Below are 17,280 nucleotides of genomic sequence, written 5' to 3'. Positions count from 1 at the left end.
CGAGAGAAAAGTGAACTCTGGCACAGCAGCAAAAGCACCAAACAGCAATTTTCTGTGTTCTATCGACAATGGGAACACACGACAACTTCAACATGCAACCCAGCCGCTTACCAACACTGCTCTGAAGTCACATTCGAGGCACGTAGTTGGATCATGTGGGGAAGATCACAGTTCCGCTGCCTGTTCAAAAACACAAATTGCTGCTGCCTCTGCTGTGCCTGTTCAAGGACAGAGAGGAATTGTTTCAAAATTCTGACTCACTACCTTTTACCAGCACTTAATTCATATTTTGAAAAACAAGACAAAAAAGGCAATTCAAATGTCTGATCATAATATAGTAAATAAGATGCAGTACTCTGGGTAAACCATATTTTTTTTTTCCTTCAAGCTGTAATTTTTTATGTCACTAAGCTTTTGGTGATTCACACCACCATATTGCACCAACAATACTCTCAAATGCAAATTGCTAATGACTTCTTTTAGTCCAATATCAATCTGGGAAATAAGTGCAATTTAATGCAGTACTTCCAGGAGTACCATAAACATCTTTCCACATAAGTCTGAAATAATGGCAATCAAAGCTTTATTTCCTGCCTAAAGCTACTGTCATACTGAATAGATATGACATAATGGCATTCTTGCCTATAGTACACTACTTCACAGAGTTAACACACCTTTCATGTATTTGAATGGGTACCAACAGAACACAAAAAATGCTTTCCCTTTTTTGTAATAGATTTTTTATTATTTTAATGACTCTACAGTTTTATAATATTTGCCTTACTGTGAGCAACAGCAAAATTCACATTGGATTTTCAAATTCAAAATTTCAGTTATGTTAAGCCTATGCATGCTATTAAATCAAAGTAACAGGATAACAATGAATTATACAATGTGTAAGAATTCTTGAAGTTCATAATCTCAATGTGTATTTTGGTGCAAAGTTTTGAAGTTTAAACTTTACTTCTTAGAGCAAAGGAAGTTCTTTGCTCTTTCCAGTCTTCCAGAAATAGATACATGAATTCAACAAATATGACATGAATGATTCTGACCTTCAGAGTGATCACTTTTACACAGCAGCCTGGGAGAAGGATAAAACCAGCGTTCTCATTATGCCGGATACACCTGGTATTTTGCAAGCCCAGCAGAACAGAATAAACTTCAGTGAGGTAGGTGGCTGAGCTGGGGTGAAGCATGGGTCTCTGGACACTACAATGGCCTGAGCAGAAGTGTTGCTTGAAGGGCATGCTTGTTTTTCTTTCAGATACTGTACAAACTTGTGATGGAGGAAGAGAAGAAGAAGAGCTACAACATGCGGGAGGATGCCATTCCTATCAAGTCTGCTAAAGCTTCCAGAGACATTGTGAGTGATGTAAGTACACAGGAGCCCTTGGCGTCATGCTCTATTGGACGGTTTGCAGGTGGTTACATCTGAAGCCCAGGGTTTGCCACCTTAGTCGAATGGTAGCAACTAGCACTTACTTGTCATTATCATTCAGCTGGTGCGTGAAAGTGTTTCTGGAGGGTGTGCTTCTATCAGCCCCTGGATGTTATGGGTGTGGAGTGTTATGAGGGCATGTGTAGATGGTGTGGAGAGAGTAAGTGAGGGAGCTGGGTGATGGACATAATCCAAAGCAGCGTCTCTCCTGGGCTTGTGGTGGCATCTCCTCGTGCGATAGACTGGACTTCTGAGGTGGTTTGCTGCCCTCAGTACTGCCAATCTGCACACCCCTGATGTTGCAGATACGTAGCTGAGCTGGACATTGAGGAAAAAAAAAGCCCAAATCAAGTTCTGTGCTATGATGGGGGCATTTATCATTTCTGTCTGAACTGGCAGCAGGTCCAGTCACTGTAGGCCAGTCATTACTGTACCCCAGAGTACCTATTCAGGGCTCAGCTCTACAAGAGCTGATTTTACTCCCCCACGTAAGGTTCTGTAGTTCAGGTTTGTTTCCTTACTGTAAGAAGATTAGCTCAATCTCTCCTCAGTCTTTCTTGACATTTCAGTGGGAGGCAAGGGAAAAAGTGTGGTGTTGCCCCTTGTCACTTTCCCAAGCTTAGTGGCTGTAGGTCTGCAGCTGAAGACACACACTGGGCCGGGAGAAGACGACACCTGAGCTCTGTGCAGCAGAGCCCGGTGCAGTGGAGTGTGTCAGCTGTTGTGGCCTGTGTGGGTGAGTGCAGTCAGGGCTGTGCAGGATGAGGCCCATGTTGCTTGCTGGAGCAGCCTGGTGGTTTTTCCTGAGTTTTGCATTCCAGTTGCTGAGCTGGCCTCTCCCTAGGGATGCTTAGGAAAAAAGTAAAAAAAAAAATAAAAATGGTTGCCCAGAGAAGTTGTGGATGCCCCATCCCTGAAGGCATTCAAGACCAGGCTGGATGGGGCCCTGGGCAGCCTGCTCTAGTGGTTGGCAACCCTGCCCACAGCAGGGAGGTTGAAACTAGATGATCTTTAAGGTCCTTTTCAACCCAGGCCATTCTATAACTCTTGAATACCAATCAATGACTAACACATCGGTCTAGCTGTCTATCAGTGTATATAATTAAATGACAAATGAAGCATAATTAAGGTATTTTAAAGTAAGTGAGATTATAACTTTTGGTAAAACTGTCAATAAAACTTGCACCTCAGCAATACGGAAAATGAAGACTCATGTTTCAGAAGAGATTCAGGCTCTTAGATATTGACAGGGTGTCTTCGGTCAGGACCACTGCCACGTGGTCGCAACCTCCCCCCCTCCCCTCCCCTTCCAGTAAGATGGGGAAGGATAAGGAAAAAAAGTGGAACCTCGTGAGCTGAGATAACAACAGATCTTTAATAATACCACACGAGGAAAACAAAAGAAAGGAGAATATGACAATAAGACAAGATAAAGAATACAGTAGAAACACTGATACAATGAAATCCTCACCACCACGAGCTTCACAAAAGAGACCCCTCTCCCGGCTAGCTTCCCCTTATATCCCGGGCATGATGTCAGCATGGTATCAAATATCCGGCTATGCCCAACTCCCAGCTTCTGTGAAGAATTAACCCTATCCCAGCTGGACCCAGGACCCAGGGGAAGGAGGAAATTACCAACAGCCATGTGAGGGAGTGATGGACCCTGCTGATGAGCAAAGTGTCTGGGATGGTGTGAATGAAAGTGAACAAAAAAGATCTTAAGTAGGATCACCTCAACTATTTGTATGTAAGCAAGGAAGTGACTACAAGGCAACACTACAGAAAAACCCTTCCGGGGAAATCAGCCTGTACACTGATGGCCACTGAATAGGGAATAAACATGAGGAATTAGAGATCTGTGTGCCACTGCAGGGCTATGATCTTGTTATGATCACGCAAACATGGTATGAAGAATCCTATATCTTGGAGTGTTGCAATGGAGGGAAACGGGCTCTTTAGGAAGGACAACCCAGGAAGATGAGGCAGTGGAGTTGCCCTGTAAGTGACAGAACAGCTGGAATGATGGGCCAAATGAGAGTTTATGAATAAGCACTAAAGAGCAGACCAGTATGGGTGACATCATATTGGATGTCTGCTATAGGCTACCTGACAAGGAAGAACAAGTGGATGAGGCCTTTTGCAGACAGGTAGCAGTAGCTTCATACTCATAGGCCCAGGTTCTTATGGGGGACTTGAACGGTCCCAATATCTGCTAGAGAAACAACACAGCAGGGTATATGTAATCTACGAGTCTCCTGAAGAGCACAGATTATAACCTCCTGACCCAGGTGACAGAGAAGCCAAAGAGGAGGGGTGCTCTGCTGGACCTCATATAAAAATGGTAGGCCTTGTTGGGGATGTGAATGTCAAAGGCAGCCTTATCTCTAGTGACTGTGAGATGGTGGTGTTCAGGATCCTGAGAGGAGGGCAAAAAGCAAGGTCAAAACCCTAGATTTCAGGAAACAGACTTTGGCCTCTTCAGGGATTTGCTTGGAAGAGTTCCATGGGATAAGGCCATGGAGAGAAGAGGGGGCCAAGAAAGCAGCTAATATTCAAGCATCACCTCCTGCAGGCTCGGAGCAGTCCCTGCCAATGAGCAGGAAGTCAGGCAAAAATGCCAGCATGCCTGCACGGATGAACAAGGAGCTCCTGGCAAAACTCAAACATAAAAAGGAAACAATACAGAAGGTAGAAGCAGGGACAGGAAATCTGGAAGGAACAGACATTATCTGAGCATGCAGAGATTAATCCAGGAAAGCCCAAGCCCACTGTGAACTGAATTCGGAAAGGGAATTGCCAAAGGCAACAAGAAGGGCTTCTGTAAGTACAGAAGTAGCAAAAGAAAGACTTGGGAAAACATGGGACCATCGCTGAATGGGACAGAGGCCCTGGTGACACAGGACATAGAAAAGGCAGAGGTACTGAATGTCTTCTTTCTTTTAGTCTTATTAGCAAAATTATCCCTCCAGAATCCAAGGCCCTGGAGACCAGGTGCAAAGTCTGGAGCAAGGAAAATTTATCCTCGGTAGAATAGAAGCAGGTCAGGGAATGCTTATGCAAGTGGGACATACATAAGTCTGTGGGACCTCACGGGATGGAACCTAGTGCTGAGGGAGCTGGCTGATGACATTTTGAGGCCACTCAATCTTTGAATGACCATGGCAATTGGGAGAAGTGGCTAAAACTGTAGGAAATCAAATGTCATTCCTGTCTTCAAAAAAGGCAGGAAGTAGGACCCAGGTAGCTACAGGCTTGTCAACCTTACCTCTGTCCCTGGGAACATGATGGAACAACTAATCCTGGAAACCATTTCCAGGAACATGAAGGACAAGTCATCAGGAATACTCAGCATGGATCCATGAAAAGGAAGGAGTGCTTGACCAACCTGATAACATTCTATGATGAAATGACTGGCTTGATGGATGAAGGGAGAGCAGTGGATGTTGTCTACCTAGACTTTAGGAAGGCTTTCATCACTGCGTCCAAAAAGATGCTCATAGAGGAGCTGATGAAATATGGGCCGGATGACCACACGGTAAGATGGACTGAAAACTGGATGAATGGCTCGGTCCAGAGGGTGGTGATCAGTGGTACAAAGTTCAGTTAGAGGCTAGTAACTAGATATGCACCCCAGAGTATAAACCAGGTTTAGTAGTAGGTGCAATCCTGTTCAATATCTTGAACGATCTGCATGATGGGGTAGAGTACAACCTCAGCAAGTTTGTTCATGGTACAAAATTGGGAGGAGTGACTGATACACCAGAGGGTTGTGCTCCCATTCAAAGGGACCTTCATAGGCTGGAACTTAATGGAGTTCAACAAAGGAAGCTGCAAAGACCAGCACCTGGGGAGGATTTTTAGAATTGTGTCAATGAGAAAACAGCATTATCTTTTTTTTTTTTTCCTTTCTCTTTCTGTTTGGATTTGACTGGTCTAGAACAAATGCTAATAAATTGCTCTGAATCTCTTCCTTCCAACACCACCCAGATCCATGTCATTCCACCAACTCAAGAGGCATATTATGATCCCAATCTAGTAAGAAACATTGGTCTTAAAACATGCTTAATTTCTTTCCTGAGCATGTATTTAGTGTGCTTGAAAAGCTGGTTTGATTTCTAGAAGGAAAGTATTTACAAAAATTGCTACTTGTGCGTACATGAAGTAAGTGTTATGACATGGAAATTTTACAAGCTACTTCCTAACTTATACAGCCACTAATTTCCTTCAAAAACAGAGAAAAGCTGAGCTTTAGAATGTTATTGTATATAGCATTTAAAAAGTCATCCTTGTTAGGAAAATTCACTGTTATGAACTTAAAGGAAAGTAAGCCAAACACCTCTCTGACTAGAATTTTCTGATAAGTATTTTATCTGAATTATAACCCAGGTATTTAAAACCAAAACAAAATAAAATAAAAAAAAAAACCCACCAAACTATCAGATGGGCATCTTTAGAATAATTCTTCCTAATCTGAAAGGCTTCAGACTAACTCCTTTTAACATTCAAAAAGGGACTGATAGGAACCTGAGGAAGTTCAGCAAGAAGTGCAAAGTCTTGCACCTGGGGAGGAAGAGCCCCAGGTACCAGGATTACGCTGAGGGCTACCCAGATGGAAAGCAGTTTGGCAGCAAAGGCCCTAGGGGTCCCGGTGGACACCAGGCTGAACATCAGCCAACAACGTGCCCTTGCTGCAAAAGAAGGCTACCAGTCTCTTGGGCTGCAGGATACTTAAACAGAAGAAGGACAAAAACCAAAACAAAACAAAACCAAAAACAAACGATCAGATGAAGTACTGTCCAGTGTCATAGAATAAATAATTGGGACAGCTGGGATTAAATTTCTACCTCATGCTCATTTTTCTAAACGGTGCTCCATCAACTAGTCCTGTTTCAACCTAAACAAACACTTCCTTGAGTATTGGAACTAATGAAGTTTGGTTTGCTTCAAATTTTTGTCATTTTTATGAGCTCCAGTTATAGCTTTTCCTGTAGTTGGAACTCTCATCCACATCTATTCCCTAGAGCCTAAGAAAGCATGAACTGAGACAGAAGATTGTCTTTCTGTTGGGAAACTTAGGGGGTCTCTCTTCTTCTAGCCTCTTACTCTAAGGAAACTGATAGGAAGTTATTTATCTGCAAGATCCCTACTTATCCTCCACTCTTCAAACAAATTTGGTTGAAATAGGTAGAAGCTAACAACACACTCCTACAAAGTCCACACACTCAGTGTGACTGCCTAAGGAGTTCGGCTAAAAATCATCAGGTGTATGTCAGAAATTTCAACATTCCTTTTTGTGTTAGAGAACATTTAATTTCTTGTGGAACATCCTTCTTGTGCTTAATCAACCCTAAGTTTGTTGGATTTGGTTTGTTTTTTTTTTTTTTTGTTTTTTTTTTTTTGTTCATCTCACTATTATATACAATGATCTTAAGGGGAGAATAGAAAGGATGTTCACAGGAGCCATGATCAGCTGTACTATTTTCACTCAGTGAAAAGCAAAAGATGTTCCACCAGAAACAAATAGTATACCAAATTGCCTGGTGATTGGGCCATAGGGTAGAAGGAGAAGAGCATGATAATAATTTTGTGAATTTTGCCCCTATTTGCAGATCAGACAAGGTTAGGTAATAAATTCAGCTTCTATTCTAAGTCACAAGTACATTTCTCAGTGAATAATTTACAGGTGAATAAATTACTTAGGTCTAGTGAGGCACATGTAAAATAGGCAGTGCAAATGCTCTTACTTCCCATCAGTTTCTGGAGCCAGACAGATAATAAAACTAAGAACTGAATGAGCTGGTGTATGTCAGAGAGAAGGACTTGTTCCCTAGTATTCCGCTAAAGAACAGGATTTTTTTTCCAAATCAGCATAAGGTTGTATTACAATTGAGTTCCACTAACGTAGCATTCTCATTTGAGGGTAAAATTAAATGCCAGTGACAAGAACTAATATTTACCACTGTACTAAATTTCCCTGATTACACATTAAATCACCAAACTGGATCTCAGAAAGAGCTGTTATGTTACCAGCAATCTTATTGTAGTACACTACATGCCCCAGTTATGCAGCAGTAGTTGATGAACAGATATAATGACATTAAAAACCATTTTAGGAACCTTGATGGTAACAGAACAGTGTAATCATTGTGACCAGGGCAGTAACACGGAGCCAGTGCTGCAAAATGCAAGATTTGCCTGAGTTAATCAGTGGCTAAACTGTTGACATGTTTAAATTGGAAATGGGGCTAAGTGCTTTCTTGGTGTAAATCCATTTTTCTTTTTATTCTCTAAACAGGATGAAGTAAATGTGACTATATACCAAGTCTCATTTGCAGCAGTTCTTTGTCACCCATTCCATGAATAGTATTCCTGCTACCAGTAGTCTCTCACTTTCAGAAGCACTTAGCATATACTTATCTAAATATAAATAAATATACTTATCTAAAATAAATTCTTAAAAAGTATTTTTATGGCTGTGTATATATGTATTTTAGACACAAGGTCACACTTTAACAAGTATTCTAATTAAAATGTGATAATTGTATACCTGCGAATGCTTCAGACAGGCCTTATTTTAACTCTTAATAAGTGTTTAAATAACACATTTCACTTCCAGAAGTGACAAATGAACTCCAGGAAAAAACACAAAAATCTAATTATATTATTTACCTCGTCCAGAATCACCATACAGATCAGGAAAGTGATGATTAAAAGGATGAAGTTATACCATTGAGCTCAAACCTTGTCTTACTAGCTAACTACAGCTCCAGCTCCTCTTTTAAGCTTAACCTCTACAGTTGGATTACTACTCATCATCTTATTATTTTAGAAGGCCAAATTCTCCATAGTGTTGCAAACTCAGAATAAGTTTTTTCAAAATCATCCTCCCAAATCACTTTTGATCTTATTTTAATCTATCCTTTTAAAATTATCTTAATGTTTGTCACCTCTGTTCCTTAAAAACAGATGCAGTGTAGATAGGCAACTATAAGAAAATCCTGTTTCCCCACCAGCCTACAGCTAAAACAATCTAACCCATATTTTGATATCTTTGAAAGTTAATTTGAAATATGCTAGCTAAATGTGAAGCTACTAGAGCAGATACAGAAATCGTTTAGAGAATTCTACAAGCTTTATTACAAAAAAAAAAAATCACCAAAAACCACAAACCACAAGAAATAAAATCATAAAATCACAGAATTGTTTGGGTTGGAAGGGACATTAAAGATCTTCTAGTTCCAAGCCCCCTGCCATGCGCAGGGACACCTTCCACTAGACTAGGTTGGACAAAGCCTCATGCAGCCTGGACTTGAACACCTCCAGGGATGGGGCTTCCACAACTTCTCTGGGCATCTCACCACCCCCACAGCAAATAATTTCTTCCTCATATCTAATCTAAATCTACCCTCTTTCAGCTTAAAACTGTCACCCCTCGTCCTATCACTCCACTCCCTGATAAAGAGTGCCTCCCCATCTCTCCTGTAGGCCCCCTTTAAGAGTATTGGAAGGCTGCTAGAAGGTCTTCTCAGAGCCTTCTCTTCTCTGGGTTGAACAACCCCAACTCTCTCAGCCTGTCATCGTATGGGAGGTGCTCCAGCCCTCTGATCATCTTCATGACCCTCCCCTCCGGACCCTCTCCAACAGGTCCATGTATTTCTTACGCTGGAGGTCCCATAGCTAGATGCAGTACTGCAGGTGGGGTCTTATGAGAGCAGAGTGGAGGGGGAGAATTACCTCCCTTGACCTGCTAGTCACACTTCTTTCAATGCAGCCCAGGATACGGTTGGCTTTCTGGGCTGCAAGTACACATTGTCAGCTCATGTTGAGCTTCTCATCAGCCAACACTCCCATGTCTTTCTCCTCAGGGCTGCACTCAATCCACTCTTCACCCAGCCTGTATTTGTGCTTGGGAATGCCCCAGCCCACATGCAGGACCTTGCACTTGGCCTTGTTGAACTTCATGAGGTTTGCATGGGCTCACCTCTCAAGCCTGTCCAGGTCCCTCTGGACGGCATCCCATCCCTCCAGCGTGTCAACCACACCACACAGCTTTGTTTCATCATCAAACTTGCTGAGGGTGCACTCAATCCCACTGTCCACATCTCCAACAAAGATGTTAAACAACACCAGTCCCAATACTCACCCCTAAGGAACATCACTTGTCACTGGTCTCCACTTGGACATTGAGCCACTGACCACAACCCTTGAGTGCAACCATCCAGCTGGTTCCTTATCCACCGAGTCGTCCATCCATCAAATCCCTGTCTTACCAATTTAGAGACAAGGATGTCATGAGGGACAGTGTCAAAGGCTTTGCACAAGTCCAGGTAGATGACGTCAGTTGCTCTTCCCTCATCCACCAATGCTGTGACCCCATTGCACAAGGCCACCAAATTTGTCAAGCACAATTTGCCCTTACTGAAGACAAATGATCAGGAAACCTTAAAACTACAATGCTTCTTATGAAAAATGCAAGGATGTTGTACTGGAGAGAGCACCCCAATTCTGGATATAAATTATACAGAAACAGTGGAGCGTGTTACACTAATGGAAGAATGATAATAAATATAAAGTAAGATTAAGCTGCAGAAGTTAATGAATGGTTCATAAGATTTGAAAGCATACTTTTGCATGTTATATGCCAGAAAAATGTACACAAAATCACATATAATACCTCTTGCATACCTAACTGCAGCAGATGGGCAACATTAAAAGCAGACTTCTGGTTGCTACTGTTACAAGTCAAAAATATAGCTTCTATTCTCTTCACTCCAAAGATTTTTATTTATAGAAAAGATCAAATACTAGGCTGCAGTCACACTCTCAGATACGTGTGCATGAACCTAACCACCTATACAGGTATTTCTTTTGTTAACAGGATACATTTTTCAATGTCTGAATATATAGTCAGTCATGTTTAAACATGATTATTAGACAACTACTGTGCAGTTGTAGTTTCTTGCTCTTAATACAGTCTTTTGGATGGGACTTCAAAGACTGAAGAGGGATGATCTCTCATTCATTTAGTGACTACCAAGCATCATACGAAAAACTGTATATAGCATACTTCATGTTAACCCAAGCTTTATATAGCAAAACAGAGAAAAAAAATCTATTCTGCTTGTACTCTTTTTTATTTTAGGCATTACAGTTGATTCATTATTTACTGATTGAATCTCTTTCCTAATCTGAAAACTTAAAGGAACAGAAAGTTTATAATTTACCATAGGTGTCTATATAAACCTCTGATTAAACTAAGACTTATCTACCAAAGAAAGAACTGTTTGTCACCTATTCCGAAAAGCACAGAGCCATCTTCCACGAATTTCCAAAGTTATCTTGCATTTTTAACTCAATGTCAATTAAAAAAGTGCATTCCTTTCATAGGTTCTTGCAAACAGAATATCATTAAACAAGATATGGTTCCATTGATACTAGAGCTAATAAACATGATTTTAATTTACAGACTAACCATGCATCTTAGAAAAGAACACACAATATAAAACCAAGCCATGTTTATATGAAAAGACTACAGGAAAATGAATGAGGATGATAAATTTTATGAAGGTGAAGAGGTGCCATGGTCCTTTTTTCAGCTGCACAAATGATGTTAGACATGCGAGTGAAACGTACTACCAATAAGCAGAGAGAGCTTCTGTTTGGTCAGCAGGCAGCGGTCACATCAAGAAAGGACTTACAGACACAAACTAACATAAAAATTTAGCAGTAATAAAAGAAACCACTCTTACTCAAACAAGTAAAACATACAAGCATTCTTCTCCAAACAAGATACAGCATATAATCAGCTTGAAAGGGAAAAAGCTACATTTAGTTCACAGCATAACCTTTCCTTCATCAGCAAGACCTACAAACATCTCTAAATCATAAACCAGTCTTACAGTTTATTGACTTGATGCTTGCCATCTTCACCAGCTGGCAGTAGCGATCTTCTAGACTTTCCCTTTGGAAGCCTCTAAGGACATATGTTCCTCTGCTTAGAGTAGCAAACATATCACTCTTCTCTTTTGCAAACTAGAGTGCTCATGGTTAGAACTAATATTTACATACATGTCTGACTTTCTTACTCCTCTTTTATAAAAGTAGACAGCTGTCTCCAAGATCCAGTATTGCTATACACTTTGAGGTAATATAATATTGCAAAAGTTATTTACCTTTGACTGCGTTACCTGCCTTTTGTCACCCTTTGCCAAGACTCACAAGCCTAGCATTTGGGGATTCCAACAATCTAATAACTGTTACTAGTAACTTCTGTTATTTGTATTACAAATAACTTGACAGAGAAAGATTTACACTTCACCACGTGAATTTTCCCCCCTAAATACCAAGTACTTCAGCTCTAGGCTGAGTTCTATTCAGTCATATGCCAGCAACTTTTTTTTTTAAGGTTGTGACATTTTCACATGTAAGATCAGATATTTCATTCTCTGGCTATGCTAGAAATGTCAAGTCAATGCAAAGATCTCAATGAGATCCATTTCCCAGTCACACAATATTCAGAGATAACTAACTTTACCATGTTTTTCTCTGTGTATACCTTTACACAGATACTCTTACTTTAATGAAAAGCTATTGCTGGTCAATATCAGAAGTGTTTTGCATTTATATTAATTTTGCTCTACCTATGAGTTCTTTTAGTCTAATAGTAACTAAATATTCTGAATAGTTTTGACCAAGGTATGCAAGAAAGTTGCATTCAGACTTTTTAATTCTTAAAACAATTGCTCTATAGCAGATGGTATACACAGAATGTATTCAACGACACTACTTATATGTGTCATGGATTTGATATTTGTGAGAGCATAAGATCTCAACCTCCCACAAATGAAATTTCTGTGTGACAGAGAGCCACTATGTTTTCAAACTATTGTAAATCTAGGTACATACACACTGGTAATAAAACACTGAATTTTCATTTGCAGGCTTAGTTCGACACATATCATGCTTTTCAAAATAAACAACAGAATAAATCATCAACAAAATCCTTTATATTTAAAACTATAAGTAACAATTGTTTTTTGACATAAGAACAACTTGCTTTCTATTTCACCATATTTTCACTATTCTAGTTCATTATCTCATGGCCAAATTTGTCTGTTTCCTAAAACAGGCATATGTTTAAGTCTAATTATAAGTTAACTTCAGTGATCTCTTTTAGTTGATAAAACACTTACTGATTTAACAAGCTTCATCTCTAAATGATTACAAGAAGTAATAAGTTGGTATTTAAAATGGGAAAGAAACGTTATACACACATGAAAATTAAAACCAATTTTTCATTAAGCACCACAGCTCTCACAAAAATATGTAAAGTTAACGATGATACCTAGCAAAATGTAGAGCTTGCCTATTTCTAATGAAAAATATTTAAAGGATGCAATTAAGTACATCATCTGAAGCAAGATTTTGCACAATCATCATGCAGCAAATACTGTAGAGACAATCTTATTCAATATAATCAATGTCATATGTAACTGTTTAGCTTTTGCATGCATTTTAGTATGCTGATGATAAACAATTTCCTTACTATTCTAGAAATGTTTGCCTGTTTCTCAAAGAAAACTCAACAACAGGAAAAAATCCAGATGACTGCAATTGATACATTTTTCTAACATCAAAGCACCATTGGGTTTTAAAATTATCTATTACTTCATCTACAAAAATATTCAAGAGATTATGCAATCAGAAATGATGGTGCAAGGAGAGTGTCAAATAAGGACCAAAACGTAAGTGTTCTTAAGCACCAGTTTACTAGAAAAATATCATAATAATGGTAAGAAACATTTTTTTTCTTCTTTCAACTTACATATGTGAGGAAGAGCCAAATAACTACCTTGGCATCTGCCCTGGACATCTTCATATCTTACCACACAGTTCTTCACATATTACTCCATTATTTCTATAACTTACATATTCAGTTTAGAGCCAATGTTACATATTATGCATAAATCAGAAAGTAAGTCAGATTCAGAAGTCAAGTAGGTAACATTCTTTCTACAAAACTGTCAAGAAGTTTGTAACTACACCACAAGAGTTGACTTCTCTGTATTTTCTCCAGCTTCTGTTTCTATCCATGCTTAACCTTATGGAATATGATAAATATGTACTTGTTGCCCATTCATTAAATATGAAGAAAAAATCACCCTCCACCACTTTATACCAACGAATACATGGCCATATATATGGCTCTTCATCATTTGCCACCAATAAATATAACATTTCCATATTCAAAAGTCTTATATTAATTTTTTGCAATATTCTATGGTTTTAATAAACATATTAAGATAAAATTTGTTAATATAATTACATTTTAAAATTAAAAGTTATGATAAATGTGTATGAAGTAGTAGTCACAAATACAAATGCTGAAATAAGTTGTTAATGATTAAAATTGTTCTCACAAAAAGTGATATTGCAAGATGGATATTTTTGACTTGCAAGACAGAAATAACAAGTTCATCACTTCAGGTTAAAAATACATATGCTAACTGTTAAACTCAGACATTTATTCATTAAGTAAATGAACAAGAATAATTTTCATTAGAAAAGATCAGAAAGAAAACCAGTTCACATTCATCACTTACAGATCATATTGTTACTAAACTTTTTTCCACTCACTTTTACATTCTGAAGAAAGCATTTTTGTTTAATATTTCAAATTCTTTGGTAGATGAACTAATAAATCAGGTAGACAATGCAGGTTAAATATACATCTGCTGAGGAAGGACATATAACTTACAAGATATTTAAGCTAATGGTATACTAATGTTTAGGAAAACGTAAATTTAGCAAACATTAGATCCCACTGAGATGTAAAAATGAATTCAGAATTGTAAATCACAGAATGGTTGAGGTGGGAATGGACCTTATATGATCTTGTCGTCCAACCTGCTGCTCAAAGCAGGGACATCCCCTTTATGTGTGTCCAGTTCGTTTAAATGTCCCCTGACCTGATCTTCCTCTCCCAAGGAAAAGTCCTTATAACCCTGGACACTCTCTCTGGACTAAGGGAGGTGGGAGTCCTGAAGGCACATCCTATCAGTAAAGACTGAGGTAAAACCAGTATTGAGCACCCTAGCCTTTTAATGTCCTTTTGTGCCCAGTCTCCTGCCCCATTCAGCAGCAGACTCACATTTTCCAAAGTCTTCCTTTTTCTGCTGACAAAGCTGTAGAACTCATTGTTGCCTTCATGCCCCTCACCAGATTAAACTCCATCTAGACTTTGTTTTCTCTAAGCCAGTTCCCACACAGTCAGTGTCTCTCTAGTCTCCCAGGTTACCTGCCACTACTTCCACATACCTTATGATTATGTTTGAGTTTTGTCAGGAGCTTCTTGTTGATCAACACAGACCTCCTGCCACCTGCCCTTGACTTTCAGATGGACAAATCCTGAGTTTAGAGGAGGTGACCCGGCAATCCTGGGCCCCTGTTCTCTCCAGGACCTTCATCCCATGGGTTTGTCCGAAGCAGAACTCTAAACAGAGCAAAGTTCATTCTTCTGAAATTCAAATTTGTGATCTCATTTGCCCTGTCCTCTTCTCTCAAGATCCTGAAGTCCACCATTTCATGGTCACTGCAGCCAAGGCCACACCAATCTTCACATCCAGTTCCTAATTATTGGTACGAGGTCCATCAGAGTGCTCCCCATCATCAACTTTTCAGTCAACTTGTGTCAAGCAGTCATTACCAGTACACTTCAGTTGTCTCTTGGACTGCTTGTGACCTGCTGTGTTGCCCTTCCAGCAGGCAGGAATTTATAGATTTTACAACAAAATCTGATCTTAAAACCTGATTGTTCCTTACCAGGAATTGCCTAGTATGTCTACTTAAAATTAATTATCATAATTATAGATGGCATTTCTGAAAAAACAGGTAGTGGCAAGCAATTCTTGGTCATGATTGCATATTAGTAATAGCTTAGAAACTGTAAATTAGTTCAACTGAATCTATTCTTAACAGTTCATTAAAATAGCGAATGATGAAAATTTCATTAAAAATGTCATTAAAAATTTCAATTTTTAAGCATGAAATCTGTGAAATGATTAGTAGCTCAAGTTTACAAAAATTCTGAATTAAGCTTGGGTAAGCAATGAGTAAATGCAATCTCTGTCTTTCATTTTGGTCAAGAAAAATGTTTGTCAAAAACAGGAGACTTCAAGATCCCTTCATAATGCTAATGAAGACAGTGCTGGGGATCTCTTCTCTTTTTTGCAATAGGCCTGTTATTTTGAAGGGCAAGCTGGTTTGAAGTGTGATACAGTAAACAATGGTTCAGTAGATGGCAAGGAACAAAATCTATCACTGAGTTCAGATCCTAAGTAGAACAACACTGGCAAATCACTACATATCCAAAAAGAAACACTATCCATGCAAAATAGCAACGGGTCATCCAGCTGAAGCTGTAATCTGCATTGGTTCTATTCTTTGTGTCTATGTACCACTTCCATTTAAAAAATGAAGATCTAGTATATAAATATCATGTGTACTCATCTGCTTCATACCCACACATATGGCATAAAGGGCAGGCAACATTTGTCCCCTTAAAAGTCATTTGCCACTCAATGTCCACAGCAGGCAGGGCCAGCAAAAATGAAAACAGAGTATGCTATGTGATGCATGCTGATATCTCACAGAATCAGACATACTGTCAACAAGTAATTAGTCTTTGAATGTGAATCAATGTGGATACAACTATGAATGGCAGACAGCACCCCCCCAGTTGGTGAGAGAGTAATTTCAGCTGCAAACAGTACTTCTATCCAAAACTCGGCATCTAAATGAATGACCAAGTAAAAGTTATAATGTTTGGCAAAAGTCATTGCAGCAGTACATTTCCCAAAGAATATAGCTGATGTTGTTTAACTTTGGGAAAAAAGACAATTTCAAAATATGAGGTATGCCAAACAAGTGCTAAACACAGGTATATACTAGGCTAACTGTTTAAATTTTTTGCTGGGAAGTTAACTGAATCTTACAAAATATAACTCTGGCTAAGACAGACCTTTCACAATTCTATATTAATGTAAAGTTTTTGATATTTCACTGACAACAATGCTATTTTATATGAAAGATAACCCTGATTAAAGCAGCATTAGTTCATAACTAGAATGAGGTAACTTAAAAGCAGGTTGGTTTTGCTTCTAATTAACTAAAATTTTGTGTAATTCTTTATCTTGTGGCATTGCTCTTTGTAGACCTTGATGCTCATCTGTCCAGTGGACTGCTGCCACAGTTAACAATCCCGGCGCCAGTGTTTATAGACTTCTTCAAAGCTTGCTGAAAGCACTGGATAACAACAACCCACCCATCTGGATTGTCAACACTAAAGAAGCATACATCTGCCAGAATAATTTGGCTGACTCCAACAGGCCCTCATTTATGGGAATTACAAGGCATGCTGGCACAGAGGTATTTAATATGTCCAGAAACTTATGCGATTTCTTCTGGACAGTTTCCATTGGAATCTCCTGTGTGACTGCCATTCTGTGCAGTAACTCTTGAACTTTAAGTATCTGGCTTTACTTTTGAGTATCAGTGGTAGCAAAGTCTCATCTGCAGACAAAGGTAATACAGTGTAGAAACTGTGTGATTAACTACCTGCAACTCCTCTTCCTCTGAGTCTGTGAGACAGATGTTTCAATCATATACAAAGTTCACATGCTTAGCATGAAAAAGACCTGACCGTAATTGATATAACAGAAGCAGTTACAGTTCATCTAGACTGCTAGCAAATAGTCAAGACTAAGAGTTGCAAGGATACAATAGTCACTAAATCATAATATCACTCCTAGATCTTGGATAACAATCACAAGCATTGCAAT

Source organism: Pterocles gutturalis, unplaced genomic scaffold (genome assembly GCF_000699245.1).
Source record: "Pterocles gutturalis isolate BGI_N339 unplaced genomic scaffold, ASM69924v1 scaffold8523, whole genome shotgun sequence".
Lineage (NCBI taxonomy): Eukaryota > Metazoa > Chordata > Aves > Pterocliformes > Pteroclidae > Pterocles > Pterocles gutturalis.
The sequence above is the reverse complement of the archived record's forward strand: the minus strand, read 5'-3'. Positions refer to the sequence as shown.